Source organism: Saccopteryx leptura, chromosome 3 (genome assembly GCF_036850995.1).
Source record: "Saccopteryx leptura isolate mSacLep1 chromosome 3, mSacLep1_pri_phased_curated, whole genome shotgun sequence".
In the NCBI taxonomy this organism is placed as follows: domain Eukaryota; kingdom Metazoa; phylum Chordata; class Mammalia; order Chiroptera; family Emballonuridae; genus Saccopteryx; species Saccopteryx leptura.
In genome coordinates, this window is record NC_089505.1 from 372,327,001 (window position 1) to 372,346,064 (window position 19,064).

General features: G+C 49.2%; 1 protein-coding gene across 5 annotated transcripts in view; it reads right to left on the bottom strand.

Moving 5' to 3' along the window:
* Positions 1-11,719, bottom strand: part of ARHGAP39 (Rho GTPase activating protein 39) — an 85,043-nt gene extending 73,324 nt beyond the window's left edge. For all 5 annotated transcript variants that reach the window (XR_010750523.1, XM_066379766.1, XM_066379764.1 and 2 more), the window contains exon 1: positions 11,549-11,719. The gene's annotated coding sequence lies outside the window, so the exon portion shown is untranslated. The remainder of the gene's footprint in view (positions 1-11,548) is intronic.
* Between the last annotated feature and the right edge of the window lie 7,345 nt (positions 11,720-19,064).

Here is a 19,064-nt window from a genome sequence, read left to right on the forward strand (position 1 = left end):
GAGACCAGAAGGGAGAGCGCATCAACTCATAGCTGCAGTATTTTAGTTGTTCATTAACTGCTTCTCATACATGCATTGTCTGGAGGACTCCAGCCAAGCCACTGTACTCTTGCTCAAGCCAGCGACCTTGGACTCAAGCCAGCGACCTTGGGCCTCAAGCCAGTGACATTTGGGCCCAAGCCAGTGACCACAGAATCATGTCGACAATCACACTCAAGCTGGTGCCTGGGACCTCAGTGTCCTAGGTCATTCTATCCACTGTGCCACCATCGGTCACACACACAAAAAATATTTTAATCTTTAAAAAAAAATAAAAGGAACAACAAGTCACTCTGTCTCTCTCTCTCTCTAAAAATAAAAAATATGAAAAGAAACTAAAGTACTTTACTTCTTTTTATTGCATATAATATTCCATTGTATGGACAGACTACATGTTGTTTATCTGCTCATTTATCAGATATTTGGGTTGTATCTACTTTTTTTGTGTATTTTTCTAAAGTTAGAAGCGGGGAAGCAGACTCCCACATGCACCCGACCAGGATCCACCTGCATGCCCAACAGGTAGCAAGGGTCAGCCTATCCAGGCATTGCTCCGTTGCAGCCTGAGCGGAGCCATTCTAGCGCCTGAGGCGGAGGCCATGGAGCCGTCCTCAGTGCCCGGGGCCAACTTTGCTCCTGTGGAGCCTTGGCTGCGGGAGGGGAAGAGAGAGACAGAAAGAAAGGAGAGGGGGAAGGGTGGAGAAGCAGATGGGCGCTTCTCCTGAGTGCCCGGAATGGGAATTGAACCTGGGATGTCCACACACTGGGCCGACGCTCTACTGCTGAGCCAACCAGCCAGTCTATAGCTACTTTTTTGCTGTTATAAACAATGCTGCTGTGGGCCCTGGCCAGTAGGCTCAGTGGATAGAATGTCGGCACAGCATGCAGATGTCCCAGGCTCAATCCCTAGTCAAGGCACACACGAAAAGCAACCATATGCTTCTCTCCTGCAACCAGTGACTGGACTGGTTCGAGCATCAGGCCCAGGCTCTGAGGATAGCTCAGCTGATTCAAGCATCGCTGCCCAGACAGGAGTTGCTGGGTAGATCCCCGTTGGGGTGCATGCGGGAGTGTGTCTCTCTATCTCCCCTCTTCTCACTTAAAAAAATAATAAAAATAAAATAAACAATACTACTGTGAGCATTTGTGTACAAGTTTTTGTGTGGATTTTTCCTAGTCACTCTTTCCCCTAAGAACACATAAAGGATGAACGAATTTCCAGGCGAAAAACTATTTTAACTTGATCATACTACATTATTTTAAATGTAAATAATTGGGAGAAATAAATGAATAAGGGAACTACAGTTAGACACTAAGAAACAAGATAAAAATGTGATCTAACAGAATAAGAGTGTTGAAGAAAGAGGCACCATTTCTAGGGATGGGTCCACGGGTGCCCTCACACACTTAGAAAGGCCGCACATGCAGCCTTATTTGTTAACTGCACAAAACATGATCTTTAGCCCTGGTCGGATAGCTCGGTTGGTTAGAGCAATGGTCCCCAACCCCCCGGCCATGGACCGGTAATGGTCCATGGGCCATTTGGTACCAGTCCGCAGAGAAAGAATAAAATAAATAACTTACATTATTTCCGTTTTATTTATATTTTAGTCTGAACGATGTTTTATTTTTAAAAAATGACCACATTCCCTCTGTTACATCCATCTAAGACTCACTCTTGACACTTGTCTCGTAAGTTCGACAATTATATTTAAAAATACCACAGTTTTTACGCCGGTAGCATAATTTTATTTTGTGCATTTATCCGTCCCACCCTAAAGGCCGGTCTGTGAAAATAGTTTCTGACATTAAACCGGTCTGTGGCCCAAAATGGTTGGGGACCACTGAGTTAAAGCATTGTCCCGAAGCACAGAGGTTGCTAGTTCGATCCCTGTTCAGTCAGGGTACATACAGGAATGGATGGATGTTTCTGTCTCTCTCATTCTCTCCCTTCCTCTCTCTAAAATCAATTATTATTATTATTATTTTTGTGACAGAGACAGAGAGAGAGAGAGGGACAGACAGGAAGGGAGAGAGATGAAAAACATCAATTTTATTTTTATTTTTTTACAGAGAGAGTGAGTCAGAGTGAGGGATAGACAAGGACAGACAGACAGGAATGGAGAGATGAGAAGCATCAATCATTAGTTTTTCGTTGCGCATTGCGCATTGATTGCTTTCTCATATGTGCCTTGACCATGGGCCTTCAGCAGACTGAGCAACCCCTTGCTTGAGCCAGCAACCTTGGGTCCAAGCTGGTGAATTTTTGCTCAAACCAGATGAGCCCACGCTCAAGCTGGCGACCTCGGAGTCTCAAACCTGGGTCCTCTGCATCCCAGTCCGTTGCTCTATCCACTGTGCCAGTGCCCGGTCAGGCAAGAGAAACATTAATTCTTCGTTGCAGCATCTTAGTTGTTCATTGATTACTTTCTCATATGTGCCTTGACCGGGGTCTACAGCAGAGTGAGTGACCCCTTGCTCTAGCCAGCGACCTTGGGCTCAAGCTGGTGAGCTTTGCTCAAACCAGACAAGCCCACACTCAAACTGGCGACCTCGGGGTCTTGAACCTGGGTTCTCTGCGTCCCAGTCGGACACTCTATCCACTGCACCATCACCTGGTCAGGCAGTAAAATAAATATATTTTTTAAAAATATGATATTCACTGGCAGGGGCTGGTCAGATATATTACAGCAGCTCCAGACAGTGGAACATGACACGGCCCGGCCCATGGAAAAGCATGAACTGGACAATGTATCCATACAGAATGACTTCACAAATATAGTTAAAACAAGGCGAAGTTCAAAGAATTTCTGGAGAAAAAAAAGGGTATGACAAAAGAATACATTTCATCCACATTTGCTTGCACAGTTACAAAGTATCTCAGAAGGAGATACCCTGGGTAGCTCCAGGGGACCAGGCTCCCGGAGGCAGAGACAAGAAGGAGGTCACACTGTGAACTCTACTTCCCAACCCTGAATATATTGCCTATTCAAAAAATTTAAAAACATTTTAGGGAGTAAAAATAAAGACTATCCACAAGAAACCTGACCTGCGTTGACCTGGAACAGAGGTCACTGGTTTAAAACCCTGGGCTTGCCTGGTCAAGGCACATGTGGGAGTTGATGCTTCCTGCTCTTCCCCCTTCTCTCTCTCTCCTCTACTAAAGTGAATAAGTAAAATCTTAGAAAAAAAAAGTATCCATGAGAATAAAACATTTATACTGAGGAAAGAGATGAAAGTAAGAGGCCTGGGAACTTGGAAGCAGCAAGCTTGGGGAACATGAACAAAGGAATGGCTCCTGCTGCTGTCAACCCTTCTCTGGGGTGACTCCTGCTCAAGCTTACCTGTCTCAATCGACATTAGTGTGCACAAAAAATGTTGCAAGGAGCCTGACCAGGCGGTGGCGCAGTGGATAGAGCGTTGGACTGGGATGCAGAGGACCCAGGTTCGAGACCTCGAGGTCGCCAGCTTGAAAGCGGGCTCATCTGGTTTGAGCAAAGCTCACCAGCTTGGACCCAAGGTCGCTGGCTCAAGCAAGGGGTTACTCGGTCTGCTGAAGGCCCGCGGTCAAGGCACATATGAGAGAGCAATCAATGAACAACTAAGGTGTTGCAACGCGCAATGAAAAACTAATGATTGATGCTTCTCATCTCCGTTCCTGTCTGTCTGTCCCTGTCTATCCCTCTCTCTCTCTGAAAGAAAAAAAAAAAAAAATGTTGCAAGGAGATACTGAGCAGACAGACATGTCAGTGGCCCTCAGGAACTTCCCCGTAGTAGCGGGGAGACATCTCACGGCTGTGTAGTGACCACGGCCCTGCTCAGAGCACCCTGGGAGGCAGGAGAACTTTCCTCAGGGAGGGACAAGGATGGGCTCCTGCTGGGACTGGCCCCAGGGAGGGTCAAAGGAGCTGAAGGGGTCACCTAAGCCTTGCTTTTTCTGTGGGGAGGAGGGAACATGGAGCAGGGCTTGGCTTAGTGGCACTTAGCTGGCGTCACTAGAGAGCAGTGCACGAGTCAGGGCACGCAGGGCCTTGGAGAACATTCCTGGAAGCACGGAGAACAACCTGCAGGACACACTGAGCCTACTCCTCAGCCTGGCACACTGGCCATGGGGCCCTCCTAAGAAGTCGATGCCAGAGGCACCCCTCCCAGCTAGGACAACCACAACTGTCTTCAGACAAATCGCCCCAGTAAGAGCCACTACTCTGCGCACACCCCCTGCACAGTCCTGTGGAAGACAGAGGGGAAGGAGCCCACCCAGGAGGCACAGCCACAATGCAGAAGGGACAAGGCACAGCCCCTGCAGGGCCAGTGGCCCTGGGAACACAGGAACAATGGGTTTGGTAACTACTGAGAAGACCCAGAGCAACAAGATGTGGCAGCTGAGGGAGAACCCAGGATGTCAGTCTTCCAGGTAGCAGCCAGGCAGGCTAATAACCCCAAAGCACCAAGGCCAGGAGTGAAGAACGCAGGGTCTGAGAGGCCTGCCAGGCTTTCCGATACGGAGGCTGGCTCCAGTACCCCAGGCTGAGCAGGGAAGTCTGACTGGCACCTTCACCCTGGGAGACCACTCAGAGCACGGAGCAGGCTTGTTTTCTCTGGGGTAAGGTGGGAGGAGGGGTCCACAGTATTGTCTCCAATTATCTGCTCAGCCCTTCCCTACAAGAAGGCCATACACCATCCTGCCCTGGGCCGTGGGACTTCCCGCTCCCTCCCTGGAAAGAGCATCCATCCCATCCCTTCCCTCTGGTGGGATGGGACAGGTGACCTGCTTTAGCTCATGGAACCTGAGCTGTCAGCTGAAGCTTGAAGAGACACAGTTTCTGTCACTCTCTGCCCTGAGAATAGCAAAATCCCAACAAGGACTGGTCCTAGCTCCAGGAATGGACTCTCAGAAAAGGGCCGCAAGCAAATGAAAAGTTGGGGTAATTGCTATCCCAGCCTTCCCCAGAGAAAGCTGTCCAATGAATTCCCTGAATCGGATCTCTTCCTTCTGCAATCTGCCCTACATGTTGCTGCCAATTAAGGGCTGCTACACCATTTTGTCAGGACTGCCTCTGCTCACAGACCTGAATGACTCTCTATTAGCTAGAGAACTACAATTTAAAGCCTTCAACCTGATTCAAAGACATTCACATTATAATCCTTATTTCCTTATTCCTTACCAACCTTCTCATCCCCACAAGCCACACACATAACTCAACTTCTTACCGTTGCTCCCAAACCTGAAACCTTCCTGTGTTGCTGCAGTGTCCTAACTCCTCTCCCCCACTCACCTCCAAGGCACAAGGTTTAGCTCAAACACCATCCCTTCCTTCAAGCCTTCCCTAACACTACAATCCCTCACTCCAATCATTTCCCCCCTAAACTTCTGGAGCCCTTTTCTGTAAACGGGCCACACAGTAAATATACTGCTCACAAAAATTAGGGGATATTTCAAAATGAATATGAAGATATAAAATAACCCCTAATTTTTGTGAGCAGTATAGTTTAGGCTTTGTGGGCCATAGAGTCTCTGCTGCAACTAGTTAGTTCTGCCAAATAGCCACAGATAACACAAAAATGAAGGCGGTGGCTGTGTTTCAATAAAACTTTATTTATAAAGACAGGCAGGGGGCCTGACCAGACATAGGAGCAGTGGATAGAGCAGGGGTCCCCAAACTTTTTACACAGGGGGCCAGTTCACTGTCCCTCAGACCGTTGGAGGGCCGGACTATAAAAAAAAAACTATGAACAAACCGCTATGCACATTGCACATATTTTATTTTAAAGTAAAAAAACAAAACGGGAACAAATACAATATTTAAAATAAAGAACAAGTAAATTTAAATCAACAAACTGACCAGTATTTCAATGGGAACCATGGGCCTGCTTTTGGCTAATGAGATGGTCAATGTGCTCCTCTCACTGACCACCAATGAATGAGGTGCCCCTTCTGGAAGTGCAGCAGGGACCGGATAAATGGCCTCAGGGGGCTGTAGTTTGGGGACCCCTGGGATAGAGCGTCAGACTGGGATACGAAGGACCCAGGTTCGAGACCCCGAGGTCGCCAGCTTGAGCACAGGCTCATCTATTTAAGCAAAGCTCACCAGCTTGGACCCAAGGTCACTGGCTTGAGTAAGGGGTCACTTGGTCTGCTGTAGCCCCCCCCCGTCAAGGCACATATGAGAAATCAATCAATGAACAACTAAGGAACCGCAACGAAGAATTGATGATTGATGCTTCTCATCTCTCTCCGTTCCTGTCTGTCTGTCCCTGTCTATCCCTCTGACTCTGTCTCTGGAAGAAAAAAAAAAAAAAAGGACAGGCAGGGGTCCTGCCAGTGGTTGGAGCATACAGACCCTGGAGCATACAGACCCTGGTCGGGAGCACTGTTTGAAGGACTCATAGCTTTAACACTTTCCTTTTCAAGCTCCTTCAAAGAACAGTGTGCCTAATGTCTATGGCACTACAATGTACATACAACTAATTAAGTACAGATTAGATGTTCATTTAAAAAATACTGAGCCTTCCTGACTTGTGGCGGTACACTGCGTAAGGTGTCAACAGGTTCACTGGTTTGAAACTCTGCACTTGCCTGGTCAAGGCACATTACACATACAAGAAGCAACTACTAGTACGAGTTGATGCTTCCCACTCCTCCTTCCTTTCTCCCCCTCTCCTCTCTCTCTCTTAAAAAAAAAAGTACTAAAAAAAAAAATACTGAGCCTGGCCTGTGGTGGCACAGTGGCAAGAGAGTAGACCTGAAATGCTGAAGTTGGAATGCTGAAGTCGCAGGTTCAAAACCCTGGGCTTGCCCGGTCAAGGAACATACAATAAGCAACTAATGAATAACTACTTCGAAGCAACTATAAGTTGCTAGTTCTTGTTCCCCACACCCCTCTTTCTGTAAAACCAGTAAGTAAAAAAAATCTTAAAAAAAAAAAAAAAGTGCCTGACCAGACGGTGGCGCAGTGGATAGAGCAACGGACTGGGATGCGGAGGACCCAGGTTCGAGACCCCGAGGTCACCAGCTTGAGTGCGGGCTCATCTGGTTTGAGCAAAGCTCATCAGCTTGGACCCAAGGTCACTGGCTCCAGCAAGGGGTTACTTAGTCTGCTGAAGGCCTGTGGTCAGGGCACGTATGAGAAAGCAACCAATGAACAACTAAGGTATTGCAACGAAAAACTAATGATTGATGCTTCTCATCTCTCCATTCCTGTCTGTCTGTCCCTATCTATCCCTCTCTCTGACTCTCTCTCTGTCTCTGTAAAGAAAAAAAAAAAAGTACTGCCTGACCAGGTGGTGGGGCAGTGAAGGACTCAGGTTCAAATCCCTGAGGTCACCAGTTTGAGCCTAGGCTCACCACCTTAAGCATGGGGTTGCCTAGAGCAGTGGTCCCCAAACCCTGGGCCACAGACCAGTACCAGTCCATGGGCCATTTGGTACTGGTCCGCAGAGAAAGAATAAATAACTTACATCATTTCCGTTTTATTTATATTTAAGTCTGAACGATGTTTTATTTTTTAAAAATGACCAGATTCCCTCTGTTACATCCGTCTAAGACTCACTCTTGACGCCTGTCTCAGTCATGTGATACATTTATCCATCCCACCCTAAAGGCCCGTCCATGAAAATATTTTCTGACATTAAACTGGTCCGTGGCCCAAAAAAGGTTGGCGACCACTGGCCTAGAGTGTAGGATCACAGACATGACCCTATGGTTGCTGCTTGAGTCCAAGGTTGCTGGCTCAAGAGAGGGGTCACTCGGTCTGCTGAAAGCCTACAGTCAAGGCACATATGAGAAAGCAATCAATGAAAACCAAGGTGCTGCAACTATGAGTAGCTGCTTCTCATCTCTTTCCTTTCCTGTCTGTCTGTCCTTGTCTCTCTTTCTTCCTTGCTAAGAAGGAAAAAAAGTACTGAATTAATGATACTTAGGAATCATTATAAAATATTGAGAAAAATTCCTAATACTGAACAGTATGGTTTTCCCAAAGACTTCAAAGAAAGTAACAAAAATCCATACCAAATGCTGAACCAAGAATTCCACCTGATAAAGCATAATAATAATTACCTGATAGGACCAATAAGTTCTTTTCACAACACAAAACTGTGTCAAAGACCAGTATGAGTTTCTAAGTAAGTTTAGTAACAAGTAAGGGGGATGGAACTCCTATTATCAGAATTCTCAGACATATGATGATAAAATTCATTTATGTCACCATCACATTTTGAGGTATTGAACAAGATGGCAGGCATTGCTGAGAAAGTCAAGTTTCAGGGGCATACAAACCCCTGTAAAACGTCTGCCTCAGAAAGCCTTAGATGAAGCATGGCAGAAGCAGGACTGAGCCACGCTGTAGGTCCACGTAAGAAGGTCCATCTCAGCCCGTGGAACAGTGTGGCCAGAGGATGGGAGTCAGGGTCAGACATGACCTCAAGGAGCAGGGCGGAGCTGCAAGATAACATCAGAGACAAGTTCCCAAGGCTGACGGAAGACACAGCAAGGCAAGTCCAGGAGGCGGCAGAGAAGGCCAATAACTGAGGGTGTGGGCTTTACCTCAGGGAGCAGGAAAGGTAAGAGGAGAAGGAACCTGGACGCAGGCAGACAATCCAGTTCAGTTCTGCCAGCAGCAGCGCCAGGCCCTGCGCTGCGCATGGGGCTGTGCACAGGGCTGAGCTTCTGAAGCAGGACACTCACACAGCTAACTCTGAGAGAGTGTGGCCTGACCTGTGGTGGCGCAGTGGATAAAGCGTTGACCTGGAAATGCTGAGGTCACCGGTTCGAAACCCTGGGCTTGCCTGGCCAAGGCACATATGGGAATTGATGCTTCCAGTTCCTCCCCCCTTCTCTCTCCTCTCTCTCTCCCTCTCCTCTCTAAAACGAATAAATTAAAAAAAAGAGAGAGTGTGTAAGACCCTCACAAATGACCCCAATGACCACAGGTCAGTGAAAAGGCACAGCAAAAGGGTTTTGCTAGTAAAACTAGATTTCTCAATTTGAGAACATATTACACAGACATTTTTTTTCCACAAACACAAAGAATCTGGAAGAAACCTAACAAAATACTGTATTGGCTGCTATTCAATTGCTCAAAGACCTGACCAATGGTGGCACAGTGGGTAGAGCGTTGCCCCGGAACGCTGAGGTCCCTAGGTCAAAACTCCAAGATCGCTGGCTTGAGCAAAGGGGTCACGGGCTCAGCTCAAGCCCCCAGTCAAGGCATGTATGAAAAGCAATCAATGAACAACTAAAGTGACGCAACTATGCATTGTTCTCATCTCTCTCTTCCTTCTCTCTCTCTCTCTAAATAAATAAATAAACAAACAATAAAATTGCCTGACCTGTGGTGGCGCAGTGGATAAAGCGTTGACCTGGAATGCTGAGGTTGTTGGTTCAAAACCCTGGGCTTGCCCGGTCAAGGCACATATGGGAGTTGAAGCTTCCTGCTCCTCCCCCCTTCTCTCTCTCTCTCTCCTCTAAAATGAATAAATAAATAAAAATAATTTTAAAAAAAACAAACAAAAAAAAATAAATCATCCACATACAGTCCACCCCAGAACACATGCAAGAGAGAAGGCTGGGATGCACATTTTAAAATCTATCTTGAGATATTTTTAAATGTGCTCACAAAAGCAGTTTCATTACCATTTGTTCTGAACATTAAACATTCTCACCTAAACCCTACAAATGCCAACATACTCTACTTAAAGTGGAAGGTTTTCCCCAAGTCTTAGTAACATACTGATAAAGGAGATGAGATATAGTCATCTAGGGTAAATCTGAGATACTTTCCCTAAACTTGAGACAGAGAATCACCTATTTGGGAAACATGGGGAATTTTCCACTTCCTTCTGAAGCAAATTAAGTCTAATTTCTTCCAACATTTTAGCAAGACAAAATGTTACAGCTCTGATAAATAAATCCAAGTTTAACAGAGAATTGCCAAAAAGCTGCTCTAAATCTCATTTCTGTCTTCAACAATCCTACCAACTCCCAAGGCCAGTAAGAACTAGAGCATTTCAGTGGTTCACCAGAAGCTTTTTTTCCCCTACAAATACTTTTATAAACCATTCTACATAATAATTAAGCCAAGTACATGAGATTTATTCCTCGTGTACCTTCATAAAGGTTTGTTTCTCCAAGTATGGCCCCACCTTGCCTATGTAAGAGAAGTGATCCACAGACTAGAAGTTAACATAAATTAGGAGGATACTAGAGGGGACCACGGCACACACACACACACACCTGGGAACCTCATCTTAACATAAATGACATCCTAACTTTTTGAACACTTACAATGTACCAGGCACAAAGCATTTTACAGTCTTGATTCAGTGAGTCCTCACCACCACCCTAGGAGGCCAACACGACTGATGCTCCCATTTTACAGACGAGGGAACAAAGGCACTGAGTGCAAAGGCAGTAAATAGAAGAGTCACGACTCAAAGGCAGGCAGGCAGTCTGGCTCCAGAACCCGCCCTGTCCTCCACTCTTCTCAGCCTCTTGGCAAGATAGCTGACTAGACCAAGTGCAGTCGGGGAGACCGGCCGGCTGGCCTCTGTTCCTTCACCCAGCAAGCGTCTGCGGGTCACCGAGTCCACCTGGACGTTTTATGGAAGGAGTCTCCTCGCTTTACAGTCACACCTCCTTCCTATCCAATCTCCCTCCCCTTCCCCCAGCGTGGAGACACACACCTTGCTCATTGTGAATGGATGGGGAGCTGCTGACCGGGAACCACCTGCTGTTTGCAGAGGCACCCAGGACACACAGGTTTCAGTTCCCCCCAATGGCTTCAAAGACAGATCTCCTATTGTCTGCACCCCGGGAGGAACACGAGCCCTGCAACGGTAGGTTTCTGCAAAGGTCACTGGAGGTTTGGTTCCACCACAACACTGAAGGGGGGGGCGCCGCATTTTTGCATTTTTGCTGGTGAAGGCGGCGCAGCGCCCACAGCAGCTGCCGGTGGGAGCAGCACGAACACACCCACAGTTGCCGCGGCCTCGCAGCTGGCCGCAGGATTAAGATATAAGACGTCCTGACCCCCCCACGCGCCCACGGCCTGCCCTGCTCGCGGCCCTCCGCCCGCACCACTCCCGCCACCGAGAAGCAACTCCGGAGGGCGCCCGGGAGAAAGGTGGACCGTCCCGGCCCGCCTGGCTGCAGAGGCCGGTGGCGGGGACCCGGCGGCGGCACCGACCCCGCACACACGCGTCCGCCAGCGGACAAAGCCGGTCCGCCCGGCCCTCGCCCCGAGCTCAGGCCCCGCGGCGAACTCACGCCCACCCCGGGCCAGGTACACTCACGCCCACTCACGCCCACCGCACAGCCCGTCCCGCGCGGCCCGGGCCCCGCGCCTCCCGCGCGCCCCCGCCGCGCCACGCCCCGCCCGCGTCCCGCACGGTCCCGCCCGTCCCCTCGGTCGCCTCGCCGCGGGCCCGAATCCTCGCGCGGCCGGGCGGGGGCCGCAGCGCCGGCCTCTCCGCCATCTTCCCGACCCGCACCTCCCACCGCCCGCGCTCTCACCAGCCCGCTGCGCGCGGGCCGCGCCGCCACAGCCGCTCATCCCGGCCCGCGCGCCGCGCCTCCGCTGCCCGCGGCTCTCCCGTGGCCGCCGCCGCAGCCGCCCGGTCCGCGTCCGCCGCCGCCGCCGCCACCGGCCCACTGCGCCGCGGCCGCGCGTCCTCCCGTCACCAGCGCAACCCCCCGCCTCCGGCCCCGCCCCCGCGCCGCCCTGCGCTCGCCGCCAGGGGGCGCCGCCAGTCGGGCGCGGGCGCGCGGCATGCCGGGAGCCGGGAGCGCGGGCGCGGCGGCCCCGCCCACAAGGCCGGCCTAGGGGGGCGGGGCGCGGATCCCGAGTCCGCACCGCGGTCCGCAGGCCGGTTCCGGTCCGAGCTGTCCCACGTGAAGTTCCAGCGGCCGGGGCCGCGGGGGCGGGGGCGGGGTGAGCGCCAGGCGGCCGGTCCCGCGGTGGTTTCCAGAGACCCTGCCCTGCGGCCACGTGCGCTTCCCGGACCCGGGCGCCAGCGCCCCTCGGCGCCCCGCCTGTCCCGAAGCCGGTCCTCACCTTCCCCACCCCTGTCTGCAGCACGTGTCGAGTCTTCCCAAACGACTCTATCCCGGCCCCCACTTCGTGTCTGCCAAGGTTGCGGCGTGACCTCGGTCAGGGCATATATGGGAAGCGACGGGGCACAACCACGTGGCAATCTCTCTCGAATCAATCAAATAAAAAATAAACATAAAAAGGCTCGTCAGCTCTAGGACTTCGAAACCTGAAACCTGCTTTCCACTGGGAGCTTTTTTGGGGGGTGGGGGTGGGGGAAGGTGTTAGACTCCTGCCCCAGAACCCAGTCTCCTTTTTTTAAAATTATTTTTATTTATTTATTTTTAGAGAAAGGGGGAGGAGCAGGAAGCATCAACTCCCACATGTGCCTTGACCAGGCAAGCCCTGGTTTTGAGCCAGAGACCTCAGCGTTCCAGGTCGATGCTTGATCCACTGCTCCACCACAGGCCAGGCCCCAGTCTCCTTTTTCTTGATAGAAATGGCTCAGTAAACCCTTTTTTTGTTGTTACTGCCTTTTTCTGGTTATTTTTATTTTTATTACTGATTCTAGAGAGAGAAAGGGAAAGGGATACAAGAAACATCCGTTTCTGTATGTGCTCAGACCAAGGATCCAACCAGCCCCCTCTGCACTGTGGGATGATGCTCCAACGAAGAGTGCTCCAGCCAGGGCAACACACCCTTTCTTTTAAAAAGGCTTCCAGCCCTGGCCTGATACCTATGTTGGTTAGAGCATCCTCTTGTAAGAAGGTTGCCAATTCCATGCTGGCTCATACATAACTGTCGGGCAGATAAAATATATTATGCTCACTTTGTTAAAGATGGCGCTGCCCACATGGAAGCCTGTCACCCAGGTGATTGCTTGGGATGGGCGTGATTGTATTAATGTGTGTTGGGGGCAGGCAGGATCCTTGTAGCCTGGGGTTTGGTTTTAGGAATAAGCCTTTCCCACCCTTTTTGATGTGGGGTGGTACACTCTCATGAGGAATCCCATTATGCCTCAGATAAGTGACTTTGTATCAGAGACTTCCTTGTTTGTATATTGGATTAAAGGTTTTGATTTCTACACTATAAAGTGGGGCAGACCAGGAGCTTGCTCTCAGTTCCTGAGATTAGCATTAGAGAGGAGAGCAGAGGAAGGCCATGTGAAGGCAAGGAGAGACAGACAAGATGGTGGACTGCTGAAAAAGAAGCCAGTTTGTGCAGAGAGAAGGAGATGGGGACTGTATGGCCAGGAGCCAGGGCCAGGGCCACCATCACAGCAGCCTGGCCCATGCAGGTTCGAATTGGATTCGGACAGTCGGTAAAGAAACAAAGGAGCCCTGGCCGGTTGGCTCAGCGGTAGAGCGTCAGCCTAGCGTGCGGAGGACCCGGGTTCGATTCCCGGCCAGGGCACACAGGAGAAGCGCCCATTTGCTTCTCCACCCCTCCGCCGCGCTTTCCTCTCTGTCTCTCTCTTCCCCTTCCGCAGCTGAGGCTCCATTAGAGCAAAGATGGCCCGGGCGCTGGGGATGGTTCTGTGGCCTCTGCCTCAGGCGCTAGAGTGGCTCTGGTCGCAACATGGCGACGCCCAGGATGGGCAGAGCGTCGCCCCATGGTGGGCATGCCGGGTGGATGCTGGTCGGGCGCATGCAGGAGTCTGTCTAACTGTCTCTCCCTGTTCCAGCTTCAGAAAAATGAAAAAAAAAAAAAAAGAAACAAAGGAGCCAAAAACTGATGGGCCATAGTCTTTAATTCTAGCTTGCACCTGGCGGGCAAGTAAAAACATACACTGGGCTCCAAAAACCCGCTCACATTCAGTGCTCACAAAGCCACTGACTTATCCGAGTTTCCTAGAATCAAAGGTTTCTAGCTCACCAGACTTATTCTCCTCTGTTCCCCATCTCCTTCCTTCTCCCTGCACAAACTCTGCACAAACTGGCATCTCACTCAGTACTCCGCCATCTTGGCTGCTTCTCCTGGCCTACTCCACGTGGCCGCCTTCTGCTCTCTGCTCTGCTCTTTCTTCTAATACTAGTCTCAGGAACCAAGAGCCAAGTCCTGTTCTGCCCCCATTTTATAGTGTAGCTTCATAACCTTTAATCCAATATACAAAATAGGGAAGTCTCTAATATAAAGTCACTTCTCTGAGGCATGATTGGATTGTACCACCCCACATCAAAAAGGGTGGGAAAGGCTTAATCCCAAAACCAAGCCCGAGGCTACAACAATCCTGCCTGCCCCCAACACACATTAATATCACCTGGGCGACGGCCTCCTTGTGTCATCTTTAACAAAGTGAGCATAATACATTTTATCTGCCCAACAGGGACAAAGGAGAATGAGGCTGGTGAGCTAGAAACCTTTGATTCTAAGAAACTCAGATAAGTCAGTAGCTTTGTGAGTGCTGAATGAGTGGGTTTTGGAGCCCAGTGTGTGTTTTTACTTGCCCACCGGGTGCAAGCTAGGATTAAAGCTAATGGCCCACCAGTTTGTGGCTCTGTTGTTTCATTACCATCTGTCCCGAATCCAATGTGAACCTGCATGGGCCAGGCAGTTGTGATGGTGACCGTGGCAACTGGCTTTACAATAATGAATTGGACACATACAGAAACGTACTGATATTTCTCTTTCCCCCTTCTTTTCTCTCTCAAATTAAAAATCCTTTTAAAAAATAAAATGAAATAAAAAGGCTTTTAGCCCTGGAAGTTAAAATTGTTTGTTTTACACCTGTAACATGCACACACACACACACACACACACACAGTGTGTCCATAAAGTCATGGTGCACTTTTGACTGATCATAGGAAAGCAACAAAAGACGATAGAAATGTGAAATCTGCACCAAATAAAAGGAAAACACTCCCAGTTTCTGTAGGATGATGTGGCAGCATGTGCGCATGTGCAGATGATGACGTACCACCGTGTACAGTGGAGCAGCCCACGGCCATGACAGTCAAAATGTGGACAGTACAGAGGAAAGTTTAGTGTGTTCTGTGGCTCGCTCAATTCAAATCCGTGACCAAAGTGCAACATGAATGTCGGCGTGTTTATACGAAGCACCACCACATAGGAATAACATTACTCGGTGGGATAAGCAGTTGAAGGAAACCGGCAGTTTGGTGGAGAAACCCCGTTCTGGTAGGCCATCAGTCAGTGACGAGTCTGTAGAGGCTATATGGGATAGCTACCTAAGGAGCCCTAAAAAATCTGTGCGTGAGCCTGACCTGTGGTGGCGCAGTGGATAAAGCGTCGACCTGGAAATGCTAAAGTCGCTGGTTTGAAACCCTGGGCTTGCCTAGTCAAGGCACATATGGGAGTTGATGCTTCCTGCTCCTCCCCCCTTCTCTCTCTCTGTCTCTCCTCTCTGTCTCTCCCTCTCCTTTCTAAAATAAGTAAATAAAAATTTAATAAATAAATAAATAAAGTCCTAAAAAATCTGTGCGTGAGCCCACATCGCACTGCACTGAATAGGTATGAAACTGGGAGAGTTTTCCTTTTATTTGGTGCAGATTTCACATTTCTATTGTCTTTTGTTCCTTTCCTTTGACCGGTCAAAAGTGCACCATGACTTTACAGACACACTGTATATTTGAGAGACAGGAAGAGAGAGGTGAGAAGCATCAACTCATAGTTGTGGCACTTTAGTTGTTCTTTGTTTGCTTCTCAAAAGTGCCTTGGCTGGGGGTTGTTGCTCAAGCCAGCGACCTTGGGCTTCCAGCCAGAGAGCACGGGATCATGTTGATAAGATGATCCTGTGCTCCAGCTGGATGAGCCCGTGCTGAAGCTGACAACCTTGAGATTTTTGAACCTGGGACCTCACTGTCCCAGGTGGACGCTCCATCCACTGTGCCACCACTGATCAGGCTACACCTGTAATTTACTAGATTATTTGGATAAGTTTGTCTCCTCTGTGTCTATCATTTTGTCTTCTTGCTCTGTCATCTTAACTCTTGGTAATTATTCACCTTCATCTTGACTGTCTTCAGCACTTACTAATCTTTAGCCTGTTCTTCAAGCTTTGAAACATTATTCCTGTGTTCATTTCTAGACGATGTATTTGATATCCAGTTCTAGGGACATGTGTTATAAAGTACTGCACCACAGATTCTGAAAGGCACTGTAGCTCATTTCATCGAGTTCACGAAGAGACTCAGTCCAGATGAATTTTGAAGAATTTTATTAGAGATTAAATATGCCAGCTGCGTATGGCTGACACGGGGCATCAGGCCCAAATCGTGCAGACCCAAAAATAGTTCAGGGGCTGTTTATATACCCTCGCTCACACGCGGGCAGCGGAGAGCATGACATGATGGCAGGAGCTGGCAACATTTGTTTAGGGGATACACAGAAACGTTAAGACTTTCAAGGTAACACAATCAAAGATGTTTATAAATCTTTCAGGGTTCATCTTCCCTCACTAGCCTAGAGGTATTTTACTCTCAAGATTCCAGGGAGGGGGAGGAACTACAATCAATGCAAGGTGGTATGTAAATTCTGCCTCCTATTGAAAGAGAAGTTTCTAGGTTAACCTTTATTTTAGAATTAAAACTGAATGACCTATTGTTCTTGCAAGTCAGAAACTTCTACATTCTTCTCCTCCTCTCCCTAAAGGAGCTACAGGAGAGGAAAGCCTGACCTTTCCTCCCAGAATATCAATATCAATGTTCAGCTTTTTGGTACCTTACAACACATGGAAGCTGAATCTCTCCAACAGCACAACACTGAAGCCCACAGCGCTCAGCCCATGGCCACACCCTGGATCCTGTCATCACAGAAACTGCAAAGGGCTAATAGTTCAACTTCAAAAGCCCTGGGTTGAGTTCCCATCCTGTCCTGCAGTTTGTCCCTCCCCTGTGGCCCAGCCTCTCATTTTTCCATACAAATAGAGGATGGTTTCTGCTCCGGTTTCCAACTGTCTGTCTATTGTACCCACTTGAGAAAACCCCCAAACTCTGACTGGTCATGATCGCGGAAACATCATACAACCAGGCTGCCTGACTTCACTTTCAATGTAAAACGAGAGCTTTGTGATAATCTGTGATTTTCTCCAGAAGGATGTCTCCCGTTCTCCAAAGTGACCATCAGAATTTCTCAGGCCTCTGTAGTTGAGCCTCCCAGATGATACTAAAACTTGAAACAAAACTCAAGGGTCCCAGGCCCTGGCCAGGAGGCTCAGTTGACTAGAGTGTCACTCTGATGCACCATGGTTGTGGGTTTGATCCTTGGTCAGGGCACATACAAGAATTAACCAGCGGCAGCATGAATAAGTGGAAGAAATCGATGTCTTTATCTCTCTTAAATCAATAAAACTCATAGGCCCAGCCACTGGGCCCTTCACCATCCCTTCTGAAAACATGCAGGTCATGTTTTTCGTTCCTGAGGCAGTCCATCCCCTGGTGAGGTGGAACCCACTCAGATAAGTCTGTGGCTTTGGGAGCCCTGAATGGAAAGGGAAGTGTTTTCCCACTGTGTGTATCTCTTGCCCGCTGGGTGCAAGCTAGGATTAAAGCTAATGGCCCACCAGTTCTTGGCTCTGTTGTTTCATTACCATCTGTTCGAATCAAATGTGAACCTGCACGGGCCAGGCGGTTGAAATGGTGGCCGTAGCTACTGGCTTTACAACCTCCAAGAGCTTAGGAACAAAAGGGCTACAATTCACCTGTTGGGAACAGCAAGCCGGCAGGGTCCTTGCGGTTTAGATTTTTGGGGGACAGAAGTGTGGGGGTGGCAGTAAACTAACAGTCTGCCCAACCCCCCACCTCACTTGCTTGCTTAAGTTGCTAAAGGCTGTTTCCCCACACCTCCATGTGACACTGGAGTGTTTCTACTAGTCCCATCCCCACTTGTTTGAGGTTGGTAGAGGCAATTTACATGCCCTTCCTCTCACCCTGTTTGTTCTGATGTTGATTTCTCTTATGCTTGGTGAGGGGATTCCTGGTTACACCTTAAGAGAATTCCTGTTTTTGCCTCAGATGTGCGACTTTGTATCAGAGACTTCATAATCTGCATATGGCTATATAATAAAGCAAAGCGGAGCTGTTTTGCTCTGCTTTGCCATCAGCTTGCAGAGGTCTGTCTCCGTTCTGCATTGTTCTCTCTCAGGACCTGAAATGATGAGCTGTGCCTGTTGGCAGCATTCACCCACGTGCTCCATGGACAGGACACAAGCAAATTCCTCAGGGCTCCACTTTCGTGTACTGCCTTTGACTGACAAGGTGCTCTCCTGAGTTTTTCTTTCTTCCTCCTTCTTTTCCTCTCTCGTTTCTTCCTGTCTTCCTTCCCAAGTATGTCGGTAGCACTTATCTGTAGCATGTGCTGGAGACTGAATGGTGCCTAAGAAAAATCTGACAGCACAGAGCCCAGACATACTGTCGGAAGACGAGGCAGAGAGAAATAAAGCGTGAGCTGTGATGCTGGGTGGGTATGAAGGTTGTGTTGTGGGGCACAAGGGTGGGAAACTTACTTTTTCTGAAGGACATACACTATGTAGAACAGGTATTTTTATCTCCATTTTATTTTTAAAAATTTTAGGGGGTGGGAGGAGGTAGGAGAGAGTAAAGGGAATAAATGATGATGGGAGGGGACTTGACTTGGGGTGGTGAACACACAATACACCATGCAGATGATGTATCACAGAATTGTACACCCGAAACCTATTTAATTTTATTAACCAAGGTCACCCCAATGAATTTAATAAAAAATAAAATAGAGCCCTGGCCGGTTGGCTCAGCGGTAGAGCGTCGGCCAAGCGTGCGGAGGACCCGGGTTCGATTCCCGGCCAGGGCACATAGGAGAAGCGCCCATTTGCTTCTCCACCCCTCCGCCGCGCTTTCCTCTCTGTCTCTCTCTTCCCCTCCCGCAGCCAAGGCTCCATTGGAGCAAAGATGGCCCGGGCGCTGGGCATGGCTCTGTGGCCTCTGCCTCAGGCGCTAGAGTGGCTCTGGTCGCAATATGGCGATGCCCAGGATGGGCAGAGCATCGCCCCCTGGGGGGCAGAGC